A 13,462-nucleotide genomic window follows, 5' to 3' on the forward strand; every position below is an offset into this window, starting at 1 on the left:
GATGGGAAGGAGGCAGAGGTTGGCGATAAGCCCCATGCATACCTGAAGGTTCGGCCGTCGTTGCCGATGACGGAGGCATGGTAACAGCCGCCGCGGTCGCCGCCGCGGAATCCGCAGCAAAAGTAACCGCCGGCTCGGTGAAAGATGCGGTAAAAACAGCACTCACAGCCGGCGGTGACGTCATCACAGCTGGAACAGTCGGCTCAAAGGAGTGAGCAACTGAACCAGCGGAAGCAGGCGCAGGCGCCTGGGTCGTCGCCTCAGGTAGGCTGACCAGGCCTACCGTCATGGGCGGAGGGATACTCTGCGCTCCACCCTGGAATGCGTCAACATCCACGCCTACAAAAAGAAGATAAGCATTAATGATGGAAAACTATGAAGTTAAAGAGAGGAAGTTTCTACTTACGGGTTTTCTTGAGCCTGAAAGTGCGGACGGGCGGGGATGAACCCGATGGAGCCGGCCTCTTCACGCCGGTCACCGTTGTCATCCTTGGCTCTCCGGAGGTGACAATCGTCGCAGCCTCCGGAGCGGCGGTCTTATCACCACCGGGATTCCCCGCCACCTCTTCGCTCTCGGCCTCTGAGTCAGACCGAGGCACTGGATCGGCAGTGGAGGCCACCTTCTCTTTCCCCTTCCCGCCGGCAGCCTTCTTCTTCCGCACCAACGGAGGACCATCTGCGGATTCCTCATCAGAACATACGATTAGAGGAATTCCAGCAGAGGTTTCAACATTGAGGGGTCGAGGGTTGAATAGCGCCTTACCTGGCCGCCTGGCGCTAAGGATCTCGTGGCCTAGCGGATAGACCTCCACGAACCGATCCGCCGTTTGTTCTAGGATGGGCAACTCGTTCTCGTCTAGAGCGCGAGTACCCATCCGAGCGGGACCATCAGCCTCCCGCGGGTACATGAGCGACTGCAAGTCGTTCCCCTCTGAAATAAACAGGAAAGAAGTTAGAAGAAATTCTAAATTAACAAAAAGAAAAAGAGCATACCGTAAGGAACAGAGTTCGAACCGTATTCAAGGACGATTGGGATTTTATGCGCATCCGCATCCTTCCACACCCGGCTCATCCCCAGCATCACCATCCCGGACTCCGCAAACCGGTAAACCGGAGATTGGACTCGGGATATCTTCGCAAACCATTCCGCCTCCTGGTAGTTGGAGGCGTGAAGGCTGGGAAGTGCTTGCCCATTCTTGAATTTCATGGCAAGGGGGATGGCGCGAGCGGAGATGTTGAAGAACTCCCGCTTCCACGAGCGAAGACTGCGCTCGGTTGCGCAAATCTTCAAACCCTTAATCCGGGTTATCAACGTGTACCACCCCTGGATGCACCTCCAGGAGTAGAAGGTCATCAGGCGGTCGACGAAGGGCTCAATGCCCAGTATCCGGCACACCCACTCGAAGTGGCGAACCTTGGCAATCACCATCGGATGCACCTCGGTCAGGTGCATACCGTGCCTTTCAAGGACACGATAAACAAACTTTGTCAATGGGAACCTAAGATTCCCATAGACAAAGAATGCAGCATAAACCCCGATCTTGCCTCTGGGGGCATCGTACACCGTCTGATGGGGTTCAGGAAACTCAGGCTCGAGAGACTCGAGCATGAACTTCCTGACGACGTACTGATACAGATCGACGGGCAGAGCACACTGGCACTCGCCAGCAGTACTCTTGTCATCGGCTGTAGATTCGAGATCATGAGAAGACATCTTACAAGATGAAAGAAGAAAACGATTTCAAGAGAATGCTTGCCTGAAAAGGTGAGTATTCGTCGGAAATCGTTTAGAAGATGAAGAGCAAAGTGAAAAGTGTGGATTACAAAGAACCCTCTCCCCCTTTATATACTAATCGCAATTAATGCGATGAATTTAATGCGGAAGAGAGAGAAATCGAAGGTGCAATGAAACTATGACACGTGGCAAAAAGCAAGCTGGCAACAGCTGCTGAAAGGACGCGTACCATTAATTTCGCGGCCACGCGCCCGAAAAATCGCGCCCACGCGCTTGAAAAAGCGTCTGTAATGACCATGTACTGTCACGTCACCATAACTTCCTGCACGTTCTGACACAGTCAGAAGAAACCGTCGCACGACGTTTCAGAGGTTTGGACTGTTCTTATCCTTTCACCAACTCTTCGAATTTCAAAATTCAAAAAGATTCAAAAGTAAGCGGGAAAATACCCCTTACCTTGGCAACTAAGTAACCATAAGACGGGTGCGGGTACAGTGTTAAGGCAAAACCCTTCACATACTTAGCACCTGTAGGGAATTGAAGCCAAGAATACCTTGGCAACCAAGTAACTATAAGACGGTTGCGGGTACAGTGTTAAGGCAAAACCCTTCACATACCTAGCACCCGCAGGGAATTGACGCCAGGAATACCTTGGAAGTAAAGTAACCGTAAGACGAGCGCGGGTACAGTGTTAAAGGCAAAACCCTTCACATACCTAGCGCTCCGCTGGGAATTGAAACCAAGAAGGATCTTCTGGGCAATGCTTGCGGAAACGGAAATAACATCCCCGCATAGCGGGAACGTCGAGAACTACATTGTTTGAAGCTCCAGGATGGAATTGGTGGTTTTAACATAATTGATCACTATGTTCAAAACTACCAAAACCCCGTGGAGAATCCACACAAGTGGGACTCAACGCTCCTGACTTCCGAGGAGGTTACAGACCTACCCGCATCATACCCAAAGATCAAGCAGGAAAGTCGGGAATTTCTGCAAGTGACAAGGACTTCCGCGGGAAGAATCCCCATGGAAAACCTTAAAAAACCCTTTGCTTAAAGTCCAAAAGTTCACCTCACTTTATTAAACATTCATGAGAAGAACATTGGACTGGGGGGACTTGAAGAGGTAGGTCCCAGCAGAGCCCAGTTGGACCCGCAAGACTCACCTTGAAGAGGGACGTCTGCGCAGAAACCAACTGGATCCGCAGGACCCACCATGCTCAGAGACGTGACGTCCTTACGCGCAGTACGCAAGCTGTTCCCGCAGGAAATGCCTCCCAATGGTGAAGGATTCTGCCTGTTCCCGCAGTTGCGGATACAAGCCATCAGGGAAGGCCACCCGCGCAGCAAGGCTACACGCACAAGGCACTTAGCTCTCAATCATTCAGTGTCACCTGAAGGAATGAGCAAAGCCGGGAACAATCCCGCACAAAGGCGGGAGGGGGAATACTCCCGCCCAACTAAGCCAGTCCGTACGATACGGGAAGATCTTCTGTACTGTACCTGACGAGGTATGGGCAAAAGATCTGACTAAAGATACGACAGCTTATTGACAACAGTATGGCGAGCAGCATGCTCCTGTACTGTATGTCACTATTAGCCGCTGCCTACTCACCAACTCCTGTCATACCACGTGCATAGCCGGCAGTTGGTGGAAAAGGAATAGTACACAGCAGGCCTGGTCGCTGTCAGCCGCTGCCTACCCACCAACTACCAGCAGGGCACGTGCGTAGGCCACAGTTGGTGGAACAGGAATACTGTTCAGCCGGCCACACCTCCTTGGAAACCTACCTTCGGCTATAAATACCCCAAATGGTATGATCATCTCATCTTATCATATTATCATCATATTATACCTGATATCTGCTCTAGCAATCTCTTAATATACATTTATATTTAAAGAGCAATCTAGTCTGATTATCACGCCGGAGGGTGGTCACAAGGAGGAACCCCCCCCCCCCCCTTCTCAGTGACAAGCTCACGGTGTCTGTGTTGCAGGTTATCAGAAGAACCATCTTTACCGGGTCTAACCCCTCGTGGGAAACATCTATCTAACCCCCAGGTTACCCGTAATCTGCCTGGGGTCCGGTTATTGTTTCTTCATAAGCACTTTTAAAAAGACATAGTTTCTTCAAACACCAAATAGGTTATCCAAACTTTGATATAGACATACACGAGGCATATAGTTCATCCGCACAAAGAAGTATACGAAGCGATAGTGCCTATACAAGGAATATATGGCCACAAAGAACTATATGACACATCAGGGCCTATATTACAAAAAGTCGTCTCCTTATTCCCTCTGTACACTTATCAGTCACGCATGGTTTATACAACTCATACGTCAAACATGCCTATAGACCACGGGGGTGGTGTTTGTATGTGTCATTTTTTTTAAATAAAAAGGCAATATCTTAACGCTATGAATCATATAGAGACTACCGTACCCCGTGTTTTCGACTTCATTTTTCTTAAAAAAAAATAAAAAAAAAAAGGCATAACCAAAAACAAACTGTCATCAAACTGAGTCAATCACAAAGATAACACTAATATTATTGTTATTACGAGAACATTTCAGATCCTTCCTTATTCTTCATAACCAGTTAATCACCCAACACTGAATCAATCACCACCAAAATGAAATTCAAACTCTTCAATCCAAATCTCATCAAACACTTTCACAAATCATCATCATCATTCACCAACAAAAGACCATTTCGCCCTCTGATTCCACACTTATCCGATCAATCATCATTCAATAATAATAATAATAATTACCGTGAAAACCCTGGTTTAACGACCTGGAAACGGTGGCACTTCAGTCATTCTCACCACCACCACGATCAGACCAGTAAAGAAGGCGATCGGATATTCAAGCTCGGATTGGCTGCTGACGTCGGATTAACCGCCGGTAAAGTATTGGCCGGTTATTTGTCCGGTAGCACTGCTATTATCGCCGATGCTGCGCATTCTATCTCCGATGTGGTAATATTATTATTATTATTCATTGATTACTTTGTACGCAATCATATTGAATTTTGTTGCCAGTTGAACATAATTATATGGTTAATTGTAAACTCGAGCAAGCTTGGCTCGGGCTCAACTCGTTTATTATTTATTAATTTTATCCTTATTTTTTTGTATATATTTTAATCATAACATAATATTATTATTATTATTATTATTATTATTCATGGATTATTCTGTACGCAATCATATTGATTTTTGTCATGTAATCTAAAATGTATATGAAAGTTGAAGATAAAACTAATATTTTCTATGATTTCTAGTTCATAATTATATCGTTAGTTATTTATTAGGGCTCTTAGCTAGTGAGTTTGGCTTGTTTCGAGCACTATTTCTAAAGCTCCAACTTGGATTGTGAGTAGTTTTTCAAAGTTGAGCTCGACTCATTTATTGTTTGTTAGTTACTATACTTATATTTATTTTTATTTTTTGTATATATTTTATTCATAGCATTATGTGTATTATTATTTCCTTATTTTTTTCATGCTTTTATATATAATAAAAAATATTATGAAATTCTATATTTAATATATTCAATAAAATTATATAAATAACGGCTCATTTAGGTTTGCGAGCCAGCTTGATCTCGATAAGTGAAGCTCACGAGTGGCTTGGCTTGTTTGCACCCCTAGTTAATTTATTAGATATAACGGGAATGTCACTTTGTGTCTTGGCTTTAGCTTATGGGCTTAGGTTCTACTACAATTTAGGTGGACCTTGCTTGTAATTGTTGTTTTGTTTCTATGTCTATTTGGGTTCTATGATCTCATATGTGCTTGTATTTTACTATGCGACCTTTTCACTATATGTTTTGTTATTGGTACATGTGTGTTTGTATGTTGTATGTTTTGGAGCCGGGGGTCTCTCTTGAAGTAGCCTCTCTATCCCCATGGATAGAAGTAAGGTCTTCCTACATCATACCCTCCCCAGACCCTACCGGTAGCTTTTGCTATTTGTGGAATTTACTGGGTACAGTTATTGTTGTTTGTTTAATTTGTAAATTAGGGTTTATTGTAATGTTGTTACCAAAAATAGGTGATGTAATTTGATTAGGGTTACTTTGTAATGATCCCTACTGATAAACTTAAAACAACTTTGTGTAGATGTTTATTTGTATGATTTTATATTTCTAATTCAATCCATTGGTTTATTTACATAACGTAGTGCGGTTTAATGGTTCATTGGACTTGTAAATGTATGCAAATGTGAACATCAACAACTTTGTATATGAATTATTCTTGTTTATTGCATTTATTGAAGTTGTTACAGATTAAGCTTTGAACACTGATGAAAAAATGAGCTTATTATGATATACTTTTTCATACAGATCCTAAGCAGTGTTGCTTTGCTGTCATTTAGAGCTTCACGGATTCCAAAGGACAAAGAACACCCATATGGTCACTTTTGATTTGTACCGACTTTCTTCTCCTTTGATTTGATCATTAGTTTGCCTGATTGATTTGTTAAAGAGGAACTCACTAGAAACTGTGTTGCACAATTAATTCTTATTTTTTACATTTTGAGACTATGTGAGACAGATAATTTCTGAATACAAGTCACTTGCTCTCTAGGCTAAGATTCTTAGATTAGACACATTTTTATTAGTCTGTTCAGTTCATGTTGAATAGGACATTATATTTGAAATTTAATTGTTTAAAATTAGCATGTGAATGTGACATGCTGTATATCCCATTTATGTCATGATTATTATGCTAATTATGATATATGAATAAACTTAAATACCTGTTTGACATAGCTCAAAGTCCTGCATGGTGAGATTTATCCTTAAATATTTACTAACTTCAGGGCATGGGAAGTTTGAAACTTTGGGTGCACTCGGTATTTCTGGTGTACTTTTGTTATCGGCTGGAGGTATCGCGTGGCATGCTTTGGATGTTTTGGTGGTATAATTCTCTATTAAAATTTAATAATATACTTGCTTATTTTGTGGGAAAAAAGAAGCTGACTAGTCACATTTTATTCTACAAGTAATACTGACACTAATCCTTTCTGCAGGGGGTACTGTCAGCAGCTTCTGAGATAGCTAATCAATCATTGCCACATCAGCATGCTGACAGTCACATCCATCATCATGGGATTGATATGAATCACCCTATCCTTGCTTTGAATACAACTATTGTTGCCATTGCTGTTAAAGAAGGGTACCTAGTAAATCAATTCTTTTCTGTTTTTAATATCTTTTTATTAGGCCTGGAAAACAGGGGCAGGTCAGGCGAATTTGGGTGAAAAAAGGCTGTTTTAAGAAAGTATTAGTTCGGTTCGGGTCAAAATGGAGTCTGTTGAAATGAGCTGTTTTATAAAAAGCAAAAATACGAGTAATATTTTAATTAAGTTTGATTAACAAACTATTTGTACATAGAGGGTGGTGCTAACTCATTTGGGCTCCTTTTTAAGTTAACGACTGTTATAATAGTTGCCTATTTTGATCTGTTAACTAATTTAAGTAGATCCAAATTGACTCAAAAGAAAAAAATTTGAGTAGACTTAAGTTGACCCGCTGACTAATTTGTGTAGATCCAAAGTGACCTGTTGGCTAATTTGAGATGACCTCCAAATGACCCTATATACAATTTATTTTTGCCCAAATTAACCCCACTATTTGAACAATGGGTCACGATTGCCGTCTGTACTTTTTATGCGATAGGTTCATCTCCACATCACAATATCCTCATTAACTAAAGTCCCCTTTATTGCGCCATTAGTTTCATATACATAATTGGTTTATGTTTTACTCTATATTTTAGATTGTTTTGGATAACAAAAAGGGCAGGAGAAAGAACTGGCAGTGGATTGATGATAGCAAACGCATGGCATCATCGTGCGGATGCAATTTCATCACTTGTTGCTCTTATCGGGGTAGGTAAGTATCATCAAACTTTGTGTGTGAAATACCCTTTTGTACTTTTATAATATGCATTAAATTTCTATGTTCAAATACAGGTGGATCTATTCTTGGGGTGCGGTTTCTTGATCCCCTTGCTGGACTTGTTGTCTCGGGCATGATCTTTAAGATTGGACTCCAAACTGGGTACCAAAGGTAATTACTAATTTTCCCTCCATTGCTTTCACTCTGATCTTGCACCAACATGTAATATTTAAAATTAAGAGTTAATTACACTTTTCGTCCTTTAGGTTTACCCAAATTGCAGGCTCTGTTATGTAATAACGTGATTACAAAGAACATCCTTTACTTGAAAAGTTGTAACACATGATGCCCTTTCCACTGACTATTGTTAAATAATCTGTTAAAACTTTTTCAAAATGACTATTTTGCCCTTACACCTAAAGGGCAAAATGTGTATTATATACAAATTTTTACCATTTCAATCTTCTTTTCTTTTCTTTCCTTTCCTTTTCTTTTATTCTTTTTCTCTCTTTTTTATAACTTCATTTTATTATTCTTTTATCTCCTCGTTAGCCGAGCTTGATGTATCTTAACTTAAGTTATCGAGCTTAGGCGAGGTCGGGCTCGGCTCAGCTAAATTCGTTTACACCCCTAAAATGATTAATTAATTTGTTTGTAATATAATATAATAACAATAAATTAAAAAAATAAATTACCTAATCAAACAAACGAAAATAAACAAAATTTTAATAAAAACTATATTTTTGTAAAATAAATAACTTGATTAGTTAATTAAAATAATTTATAAATTAAAAGATATTAGGCATGATTTGCTAGAGTTGCACCTCTATGAGGACATGGTCCATGATAGGAGCTCATGGAGGAGTAGAATTAAGGTTAAGGAATTTAGGGAATGTCACTTTTATGTCTTAGCTTTAGCTTAGGGGCTAAGAACCCTACTTTTTAGGTGGACTTTGCATGTGATCGTTCTTTTGTTTGTATGTCACAATGTCACATGTGCTTGTATTTACTATGCTACTTTATCACTATATGTCATGTTACTAGTACATTTGTGTTTCTATGTTGTATGCTTTGGAGCCGGGGGTCTCTTTTGAAGCGGCCTCTCTATCCTCATGGGTCGAGGTTAGGTTTGCCTACATCACACCCTTCTCAGACCCTGCCAATGGCTTTTGCTATTTGTGGGATTTACTGGTACGGTTGTTGTATAAATTAAAAGAGATAAAAAGCATATAAGAAAAAGAAAGATAATGAAAATATAAAAAGGAATTGTGAAAATTAAACATATCATCATTTAGGTGTAAGGGCAAAATAGTCTATTTAATACCAGTTAGTGGAAAGAACGTAATGCTTTACAATTCCTCAAATAAAATACCGTTCTTTGTTATTTACCTTTGTTATAGGACAAAACCTGCAATTTAGGTAAACCTAAAAGACGAAAAGTGTAATATTGGTTCCTGTCTAACATGCATTTTTCTTGCAAAAACTGAATATAATTGATGCAGTTTCGGAAGCGATCAATGGCTCGAGAGACTCATGATTAATCAAAGACGATAAAATGAACCAAAGGTTTAAAGAACAATGTTCTTATATCAATAAACTTAATCAAAAACTAATAACAAAGAAACCATAACACCCTATTTATACTAAAAGAAAAAGAGATAAACTTAAAATAATAAAAGATTAACTAATAATAAAAAGATACTCCGATGCTCCTGCATCAATAATATTCACATTTTTTTTACTGAAAATCCTACCTTTTTGTCCAGTATCATGGAGCTGGTGGATGCTTCAATACCATCACATGATTTAGACTCAATCAGAAAGACAGTATTACAAGTCAAAGGTGTCGAGGCAAGTTTATCCTGTAAACACTATTTTAGGATTTACATATTGGTTCTTATATAAAGGGAGTTTTGGTTTAATTATTATGTATGCAGTTTACGATTATTAATAGTTAAAGTTTGCAGGGTTGCAGACGCCTTAGGGGAAGGAGAGCTGGTTCAACTCTATATCTTGATGTTAAAATTCAGGTGACTTACATTCTATAAAACATAAACATCATGCGTTTTATCTCTGCTAACATGGCTGCAATTTTGTTTAAACATAAACATAAATATTTATATTTGCAGATTGATCCTTTTTGTAGTCTAAGCATAGCTCATCAAATTGGTGAAAGTGTTCGGGATCAGATTCAGAATTCTCACCCGGAAGTTTCTGAAGTCTTCATACAGTTAGGTATGCAATTCGTTACTATTAAGTTAACGGCTTCCATTGACGAAACAGGCCCGGAATTATTATTGTTATTTTTTTCTTCTTACTTTTCAGAACCCGCCACTAAGCTAGAAGTTGCAGATGATTTGAACGATTCGGTTTTGGAAGATGACGAGATTAAAGAAATGGTTACCAGGTTGCTGACTAAGGGGTTTTCTGAGGTACACACTTATACTTATTCATACATTTTCGATTTCTATTTTTGTGATATTACAAAAATGAATAATTTCATGCTTGTGATAATGGAAGCCGATTCCGCTCTTCTAGGATCGAGCTTGGCTCTTTTTAACTTATGAGAGCTCAAGCTCTAGCTTGGCTCGTTTCGAGGTCAGCTCAGCTTGTTTATTATTTTTTTAATTTATATACATTTATTATTATTATTATTGTATATTTTTATTATAACTTTTTATATATGGTATACTATATGTTATTAGTTTTTTTATCATAATTTTATACATAGTAGTTACTATAAAAGTATATATTTAATGCATGTAATATAATGATATGTTTAATGTATACATTGCAAACTATAAAGATATTAAACTCGTTTAGGCGCGCGAGCCAGCTCAGTAAGTGGCCTGCGCGCTCAGGAGCGTTTATTAAACAAACTTAGTTTTAGAATCTGGCTTGAGGTCATTTAAGCTTAGCTCGGTTCGAGCTTTTAGTGAGCTGATCTTGACTAGCTCATGCGTGGCTTGGCTCGTTTACACCACTAACTATACTCAACGGGAAATCATAATATTCAGTATACGTTTTAAATTTACAAAGTGTATTTTCTTTAAAAATTTGCATTAGGTTAAAGAAATTGGGTAATGCATTAGTTATGCGAGCTTTTAAATATTTTGAACAAGTATCTATATATTAAATTCCGTTCAAGTAAACATGGAAGTTAGTTTTGAGGATGAAATTACCCCGTACAATAATTGTTATGCTGGCAGAAAGCGGTAATCAAGCGTGTACGAAAGCGCAAACTGCAAGACAAGAGTTTGCTTGAAGTTGAAGTCTCCATGCCAGTTGATGCTTTGATCAGGAGGTAATTTTACCATTTAACATTTAATATTATTTCATTTTGTAAATGGCTTTTAGTAACATGAGTTTGTGGTTGGTTTTGTTAGTGATGAAATGAAAGTTCCAATGGAATACAAGGGCTTTGACATGCAAGTAAACATTTCAAATAGTAGTAAAGATTGACAACATACGATTGATGCAAGTTCAATCCACTAGGATTTAGAAAATCTTTTGATTTACAAATTGTAATAAACGGGAAAACATAGGAACATTTTGATTACACATAATTTTCTTATATGTTTACAAGAGTTGATTGTATCTCTTAACAAAAACATGTTACCAGAAAACTCATAAACCCTGCCTAAGAATCATCATTCCTGATTGATTGTCTTTTAAGTTGATTGTTGTGTATGAAACACTTTACCAGTGAGAAATTTTACATAATCAATTGCTTTGATTGAAATCGAAAATTGTACTATCCTACGTTTGGTTGTTAGGTAAATTTAATATAATGTTGGTTTTGTTATGAAAAATGGTGTCGAGATGGGTGGGAAATGACTTAACAATTGAAGTTGATGTTAACAAAGCTCCAGTTGAGCTAAGCTCGCATATAAGAAAAAATTGCTTAAACCTAATTGAGCAAAGCTAGACTTAAACCTTTAATTAGGATTGAAAGTATTTTATACGACTGAGATCTAATGTTTTATTGAATATGTAAATGAATAACAGTCATAACACGCGACTCCTTCGACTTTCAACTCAATTCTATATTTTGAATAATTCTTCGAGTGACGAAAACATTAAGCATATGGATATCTTAATATTTAAAAAAAGCTGGCTTTTTTAATTTGTTAATTTCAATCTTTTGATGAATTTATAAAAAATAAAGGATCCAATACAAATTCATAATTGTATACATAGTTGATTTCAAAAAATACAGTGGCAATATTTCTAATTTTCATAAACTCTGATCCGTTGTTCTTATTGATTCTATGAACCTTCACAATCACCATTCAACAATTTGTTATCGTCCAAAGTTTGTATTCACCGTCACAACTATTGACAATCCCATCATGAACACATCAATTGATCAAATTGACCAAGTAAAACTAAAACTGTTGAACTGATTGATCAATTAAACCTTAGAATTTATCCAATTAATCATTTAAGAGAAAAAATTTAGCTGAAACTTATATAGTTTAGATGATGACCTTTTAAAGTTTTGGAGAATTTTGATACTAAACTCCAAAACTCAAACATTTAAAGGTGTTCATTTTTGTCAGAACATTTAAATGTACATTGTCTTCAGTTTTATTTAACACCCATAATAAGTTAAATTAAAGGCTCAAATTTGTATAATTAGATGAAAAATTGAAAATCAAACAATGACAATCTATAGATTGATATGAATCAATGGTTAAATTATAATAATATTGTTGGACGCCCAAGGAATCAATTGATCAATTAGATTTAGATTATTTACAATTATGTCACCGAAATCAATATTTATATAGATCACATACCTAATGTATGATACCTGACTTTTGTACAATAATACATCCCTATATATATAAACCATAGAGTACAATTTAGTACGACCAAAATCAAGAATCAGAAACAAATTATATTATTTTATCATATTCATTACTCAAAAAATAAAGCCTTTAAAATAAGTGCCACGTTCAGCCGTAGAAAAAGAGCAATAAACTAACTAACCTCACTAAAAAAAGAAAACAATTAAAACGTAATATAGAAAACATTGGAGAAAATTAACTCCCACTCCACAGGTCAGGTCATGATAGACGGTAACAACAAACCATTTTTGAGTTGAGAAAGCATTACAAAATTCATGTGACAATTAACTTCATTAAACTGTTTTGACTTCGATACAAAGTCATAGAAGGCTCATAAACAAAAAACTCAAAACAAAAAATCATATTAATAAAGAAAAGAAGATGGATCAGATTTCTGGCTTGAGAAATAAAAATAGTGCGCAGTATAATCAGCTTCGATCATCTGGGGAAATAATCATCACTTCCATCTCGTATATTTAAATAAAAATAATAATATAAAAAAAAACTATAATAAAATGATTGATCAGATAATTGTAGTCTGGAAGTATTTTTCGATCGACATCGTGTTTTCCGATTACTTTCTCATCACCTCAACGAAACAAAAACATTAGATAACAAAAATAGAGTGCTCAGAAGGATCCATTGGTTGTTTCTAATCATGAAAGAAATCATAAAATAGGTAGATTTCAACATCATTGCAACTCTATATCATTCAAATAGCTTGTGCTATGAGTTACAAATACCTGGATTGTTGACGGCGGTGGTGATACGGAGTGGATGGGTGGTGGTGGTGGTATTTATAGTTGAATTTGGGTATTAGGGTTTCAATACGATAGGGCGAACAATGAAAACACATTTTACCCTTTTTGTCCTTCAAATGTTCATATTTTGTGTCACGCTCCTCTTATTTATAGTTATTTGTGTTTCATTCACATTTATTTTTATATATATGCTTACAAGT

At 37.6% G+C, this 13,462-nt stretch overlaps 1 non-coding gene and 2 pseudogenes across 2 annotated transcripts; 1 reads left to right on the forward strand and 2 right to left on the reverse strand.

The window, feature by feature from the left end:
• The first annotated feature begins 4,349 nt into the window (after positions 1-4,349).
• On the forward strand, positions 4,350-11,143 carry LOC143582118 (metal tolerance protein 2-like; annotated as a pseudogene). Its single transcript, XR_013143934.1, has 12 exons — positions 4,350-4,719; positions 6,089-6,158; positions 6,568-6,665; positions 6,778-6,923; positions 7,527-7,642; positions 7,723-7,819; positions 9,415-9,499; positions 9,616-9,678; positions 9,778-9,883; positions 9,974-10,080; positions 10,858-10,952; positions 11,035-11,143. The product of XR_013143934.1 is annotated as a metal tolerance protein 2-like (transcript).
• A 1,739-nt stretch (positions 11,144-12,882) lies between these two features.
• LOC143582127 (small nucleolar RNA Z103) lies at positions 12,883-12,968 on the reverse strand (annotated as a pseudogene).
• A 154-nt stretch (positions 12,969-13,122) lies between these two features.
• LOC143582128 (small nucleolar RNA R41) lies at positions 13,123-13,206 on the reverse strand. Its single transcript, XR_013143935.1, has one exon. It is a non-coding gene; the product is annotated as a small nucleolar RNA R41 (small nucleolar RNA).
• Between the last annotated feature and the right edge of the window lie 256 nt (positions 13,207-13,462).

Source organism: Bidens hawaiensis, unplaced genomic scaffold, assembly GCF_021521415.1.
Source record: "Bidens hawaiensis isolate Kalapana, Puna unplaced genomic scaffold, B.hawaiensis_p1.1 tig00031459_1, whole genome shotgun sequence".
Lineage (NCBI taxonomy): Eukaryota > Viridiplantae > Streptophyta > Magnoliopsida > Asterales > Asteraceae > Bidens > Bidens hawaiensis.